The sequence below is a fragment of the Rhinopithecus roxellana genome, chromosome 1 (assembly GCF_007565055.1).
Source record: "Rhinopithecus roxellana isolate Shanxi Qingling chromosome 1, ASM756505v1, whole genome shotgun sequence".
Lineage (NCBI taxonomy): Eukaryota > Metazoa > Chordata > Mammalia > Primates > Cercopithecidae > Rhinopithecus > Rhinopithecus roxellana.
This window is the reverse complement of record NC_044549.1, coordinates 875,881-882,894: the sequence shown is the minus strand read 5'-3', so window position 1 is coordinate 882,894 and position 7,014 is coordinate 875,881.

The following is a 7,014-nucleotide window of genomic DNA, read 5'->3' as shown; positions in this document are numbered from 1 at the left end:
TTATTGGCATCATTATTATCATTATCTTTTTTTTAGAAAGAGAAGCTGAGAAGAGGAATACCATCATTGCCTCTCACTTAACCACAGCAGCAGGCAGGGGACCCAAATACTCCAATCCTACCTGGAATACATTCAGGGCAATGATATACTTTCTTTCAAAAGAGCTGTCTACAATTTTACCTTTCTCATTCTCTCTTGAACCCATTTCAGACAGGGTTTTTCCCACCACCACACTACAGAAACTGCTCTTATCAAGGTCACCAATGACCTTCATGCTGTAAATTCACTGTTAATTCTCCCACCTCTTCCTACTTGGCCTATTGGGAATAAGAGACTGTGGACCTTTCTTTGAAATACTTTTTCCATTTAGCTTTCAGGATACTGCACTTTTTGTTGTGCCTCTGCCTCTAACTGCTGCATCTCAGTATCTCCAGTTGTTTCTTCTCATTTCCGTAATCTGTACAAGTAGAAGTACCCTAGGCTTCAGTCCTAGGAACTCTTATGTTTTCTCTCCTCCTTCCCTTGGTGATCACATCTGGTCTCATAGATTTAAATACCATCTATATGCTAATGAGAAATCTACATAGGCAGCCTAATCTGTCTCTTGAACTCCAGAATTATAAGTCCAACTATCTGCTTGATTTTTCCAGTTGGATGTCCAATAGGTGTCTTACATGTAACAAGTCCAGTTCTGAACTCTCTCTTTCCTATCTAATCTCTTCCTGCAGCTTGCTCAACTCAGTTGTCAACTAATTCCTCCCAGTCGTTCAGGCAAACCACTTGGAGACATCCTTGATCCCTGTTTCTTTCCGACACCACATTTAATCATCAGGAGGGTCTATTATATATATTCAAAATATTCATTATCTAACCGCTTCCTACTACCTTCAATTCTACCCACCTTGTCCAAGCCACTGCATCTTTCCTGGGTTATTGTACTTGTTCATAATTGTGGCCTCCTCCACCAGCTCTTGCCTCTCCATACATCTCACACTGAACCTCAGGCACAGGGCCCCCACTAAAGGTAGGAATGTTACATCACTCCTCTGCTCAAAACTCTCTCTTTAATTTTGCAGTAAAAATGAGGCCTTGAGTTTGCTAACCTATTTCCAATGACTTGAACAATCAGGGCCTGCACTCGGTAGACAGTCACTAAATACGTGTTGTATGAGTTAAGAATGAAGAAATAAAATTTCATATTATTATTCAAAGTAAGAGCTAAGGTCCTTACGGTGAGCTATGAGGCTTTCACATTCTGCACCCTACACCCGCATTTCATCTCTACCCTCTTTCCTGCTTCTCCCTTACGGCTAGACAGGGTATTCCCCAAGTCTAACAGGCACACTCTGGCCTTAGCACTAGAAGACTTGCCATTCCTTTTGTCTGACATGACTTTCCACAAGATAGCTCTATGGCTCTTGTGCTGTCTGTCTTTGGTAAAAGCTTTTATGAATCCTTTCCTGACCATCTTATCTAAAACTAACACTCACCTGGTATTCTCTTTTCTGCTTTATTTTCAACGTAACGTAACGTAACGTAACGTAACGTAACGTAACGTAACGTAACATAACATAACATAACATAACATTTATCTTTATGTAATGTGCTATATGTTTTCCTTATTTTTAAATAAAATCTCCTCCCCAAATTCTTGAATATAAATCTTGGTGCGTATTTTTTTTTTTAATCTCGTTTGTTTATTTATTTTCTCTTAATGCCTAGAAAGGTAGTATCTGGCATATAGTAGGCATTCACAAAGCTTGTGTTGATTTAATGAGTTAATCAAGCCAAATAATGTGAAGAAGGCCTGGTTTGGGGCACTGAGGAGCAGCATACGGAAACAAATAAATTAGAAAGTTAGCAATATGAAATGGAATTAAATATGCTCAGATATTACTCCTGACATTGCTGCTAATGGACTGTATCATCTTAAAGCATTTCTTGTACCTGAAAAATTTCAATGGCCTCATCTTCAGATAAAAATTAAGATAATCCATAAGATCTCTTGCATATCTGATTTTTTAAAAATATTAATGATAGATTTTATAGTCTATTCTTTGGTCCCATTTAAGAAAACAGATGTTTGTATAATTATTTAACTCTTACGTATTTTTATCAGTCTGGCTTTTGTGAGGATTACATGCAATATACCATTTTTTCAAGGCTTTTTTTCTCCAAAAATGTAAACAATAACAAAAGAGAAAGTTTATAAATTTTGCTGTTAAACTTTGCAAAGTAATGTGACATGAAATAGAAAACTGAAACTACACACACACACATAGAGCTGAAATTTATCAGAAAAAATATATAAAGCAATTTCCTTTTCCAGGCATTTTTCTCCCAGCTGGTCTAACAACATACGTCATTGTGGCTTCTAAATTTTAATTTACAAGGAACAAATATGGTAGTTTTATAGGCTTCTGGCCATTGGAAAATCACTGATTGCAAGGCCTGTCTCCTCAGAAACGAATCAAAAGGTGACATATTCTGTTAACTTCCCATTATACATTCATAACATCATCTTTCAATTCGGTGTCATAAAGAATTTATGTAGGACATTAATCATGCAAGACTACTAAATTGTTCTCATTTCAGTGATAATTGTTTACTCTTATAAATGGTTTGTGTTGAGTTGCAACAATTCAGCTAAATAAAATATATCTTTACCAGCCTGCATTGGGAAACAAAATTAACGTATAGATAGTGGAACCAAACTGAATATATAATACGATTATTACAAAAAACCAAAATTGTATAGAGCTCTTCTCTTTTCAATGACAAGAGCCAATGACATTAGGATAATGCTGTCACCTTCAATAAAATGAATCTTGAAAAACAAAATGATCCTGAGGGTGGAGCAAGATGGCCGAATAGGAAAAGCTCCAGTCGCCAACTCCCAGCGCGAGCGACACAGAAGACCGGTGATTTCTGCATTTTCAACTGAGGTACTGGGGTCATCTCACTGGGGAGTGCCGGACAATCGGTGCTGGTTAGCTGCTGCAGCCTGACCAGTGAGAGCTGAAGCAGGGCGAGGCATCGCCTCACCTGGGAAGCGCAAGGGGAAAGGGAATCCCTTTTCCTAGCCAGGGGACCTGAGACACACAATACCTGGAAAATCAGGTGACTCCCACCCCAATACTGCACTTTAAGCAAACGGGCACACCAGGAGAATATATCCCACACCTGGCCGGGAGGGTCCCATGCCCATGGAGCCTCCCTCATTGCTAACAAAGCAGTCTGCGATCTAACCGCAAGGCAGCAGTGAGGCTGCGGGAGGGGCGCCTGCCATTGCTGAGGCTTAAGTAGGTAAACAAAGCTGCTGGGAAGCTCGAACTGGGTAGAGCTCACAGCAGCTCAAGGAAACCTGCCTGTCTCTGTAGACTCCACCTCTGGGGACAGGGCACAGTTAACAAAAACAACAACAAAAGCAGCAGGAACCTCTGCAGATGCGAATGACTCTGTCTGACAGCTTTGAAGAGAGCAGTGGATCTCCCAACAAGGAGGTTGAGATCTGAGAAGGGACAGACTGCCTGCTCAAGTGGGTCCCTGACCCCTGAGTACCCTAACTGGGAGACATCCCCTAGGGGCAGTCTGACACCCCACACCTCACAGGGTGGAGTACACCCCTGAGAGGAAGCTTCCAAAGGAAGAATCAGACAGGTACACTTGCTGTTCAGCAATATTCTATCTTCCGCAACCTCTGTTGCTGATACCCAGGCAAACAGGGTCTGGAGTGGACCTCAAGCAATCTCTAACAGACCTACAGCTGAGGGTCCTGACTGTTAGAAGGAAAACTATCAAACAGGAAGGACACCTATACCAAAACCCCATCAGTACGTCACCATCATCAAAGACCAGAGGCAGATAAAACCACAAAAATGGGGAAAAAGCAGGGCAGAAAAGCTGGAAATTCAAAAAATAAGAGCGCATCTCCCCCTGCGAAGGAGTGCAGCCCATCGCCAGCAACGGATCAAAGCTGGTCAGAGAATGACTTTGACAAGATGAGAGAAGAAGGCTTCAGTCCATCAAACTTCTCAGAGCTAAAGGAGGAATTCTGCACCCAGCGCAAAGAAACTAAAAATCTTGAAAAAAGAGTGGAAGAATTGACAGCTAGACTAATGCAGAGAAGGTCATAAATGAAATGACAGAAATGAAAACCATGACATGAGAAATACGTGACAAATGCACAAGCTTCACTAACCGACTCAATCAACTGGAAGAAAGAGTATCAGCGATTGAGGATCAAATGAATGAAATGAAGTGAGAAGAGAAACCTAAAGAAAAAAGAAGAAAAAGAAATGAACAAAGCCTGCAAGAAGTATGGGATTATGTAAAAAGGCCAAATCTACGTCTGATTGGGGTGCCTGAAAGTGAGGGGGAAAATGGAACCAAGTTGGAAAACACTCTTCAGGATATCATCCAGGAGAACTTCCCCAACCTAGTAGGGCAGGCCAACATTCAAATTCAGGAAATACAGAGAACGCCACAAAGATACTCCTTCAGAAGAGCAACTCCAAGACACATAATTGCCAGATTCACCAAAGTTGAAATGAAGGAAAGAATCTTAAGAGCAGCCAGAGAGAAAGGTCGGGTTACCCACAAAGGGAAGCCCATCAGACTAACAGCAGATGTCTCGGCAGAAACTCTACAAGCCAGAAGAGAGTGGGGGCCAACATTCAACATTCTTAAAGAAAAGAATTTTAAACCCAGAATTTCATATCCAGCCAAACTAAGTTTCATAAGTGAAGGAGAAATAAAATCCTTTACAGATAAGCAAATGCTTAGAGATTTTGTCACTACCAGGCCTGCCTTACAAGAGACCCTGAAGGAAGCCCTAAACATGGAAAGGAACAACTGGTACCAGCCATTGCAAAAACATGCCAAAATGTAAAGACCATTGAGGCTAGGAAGAAACTGCATCAACTAACGAGCAAAATAACCAGTTAATATCATAATGGCAGGATCAAGTTCACACATAACAATATTAACCTTAAATGTAAATGGACTAAATGCTCCAATTAAAAGACACAGACTGGCAAACTGGATAAAGAGTCAAGACCCATCAGTCTGCTGTATTCAGGAGACCCATCTCACATGCAGAGACATACATAGGCTCAAAATAAAGGGATGGAGGAAGATCTACCAAGCAAATGGAGAACAAAAAAAAGCAGGGGTTGCAATCCTAGTCTCTGATAAAACAGACTTTAAACCATCAAAGATCAAAAGAGACAAAGAAGGCCATTACATAATGGTAAAGGGATCAATTCAACAGGAAGAGCTAACTCTCCTAAATATATATGCACCCAATACAGGAGCACCCAGATTCGTAAAGCAGGTCCTTAGAGACTTACAAAGAGACTTAGACTCCCATACAATAATAATGGGAGACTTCAACACTCCACTGTCAACATTAGACAGATCAATGAGACAGAAAGTTAACAAGGATATCCAGGAATTGAACTCATCTCTGCACCAAGCGGACCTAATAGACATCTATAGAACTCTCCACCCCAAATCAACAGAATATACATTCTTCTCAGCCCCACATCACACTTATTCCAAAATTGACCACATAATTGGAAGTAAAGCACTCCTCAGCAATCCTAAGCCAAAAGGACAAAGCTGGAGGCGTCACGCTACCTGACTTCAAACTATACTACAAGGCTACAGTAACCAAAACAGCATGGTACTGGTACCAAAACAGAGATATAGACCAATGGAACAGAACAGAGTCCTCAGAAATAATATCACACATCTACAGCCATCTGATCTTTGACAAACCTGAGAGAAACAAGAAATGGGGAAAGGATTCCCTATTTAATAAGTGGTGCTGGGAAAATTGGCTAGCCATAAGTAGAAAGCTGAAACTGGATCCTTTCCTTACTCCTTATATGAAGATTAATTCAAGATGGATTAGAGACTTAAATGTTAGACCTAATACAATAAAACCCTAGAAGAAAGCCTAGGTAATACCATTCAGGACATAGGCATGGGCAAGGACTTCATGTCTAAAACACCGAAAGCAACGGCATCAAAAATTGACAAATGGGATCTAATTAAACTAAAGAGCTTCTGCACAGCAAAAGAAACTACCATCAGAGTGAACAGGCAACCTACAGAATGGGAGAAAATTTTTGCAATCTACTCATCTGACAAAGGGCTAGTATCCAGAATCTACAAAGAACTCAAACAAATATACAAGAAAAAAACAAACAACCCCAATCAAAAAGTGGGCAAAGGATATGAACAGACATTTCTCAAAAGAAGACATGCATACAGCCAACAGACATATGAAAAAATGCTCATCGTCACTCACCATCAGAGAAATGCAAATCAAAACCACAATGAGACACCATCTCACACCAGTTAGAATGGCAATCATTAAAAAGTCAGGAAACAACAGGTGTTGGAGAGGATGTGGAGAAATAGGAACACTTTTACACTGTTGGTGGGATTGTAAACTAGTTCAACCATTATGGAAAACAGTATGGCAATTCCTCAAGGATCTAGAACTAGATGTACCATATGACCCAGCCATCCCACTACTGGGTATATACCCAAAGGATTATAAATCAAGCTGCTATAAAGACACATGCACACGTATGTTTATTGTGGCACTATTCACAATAGCAAAGACTTGGAATCAACCCAAATGTCCATCTGTGACAGACTGGATTAAGAAAATGTGGCACATATACACCATGGAATACTATGCAGCCATAAAAAAGGATGAGTTTGCGTCCTTTGTAGGGACATGGATGCAGCTGGAAACCATCATTCTCAGCAAACTATCACAAGAACAGAAAACCAAACACCGCATGTTCTCACTCATAGGTGGGAACTGAACAATGAGATCACTTGGACTCGGGAAGGGGAACATCACACACTGGGGCCTATCATGGGGAGGTGGGAGGAGGGAGGGATTGCATTGGGAGTTATACCTGATATAAATGATGAATTGATGGGTGCTGATGAGTTGATGGGTGCAGCACACCAACATGGCACAAGCATACA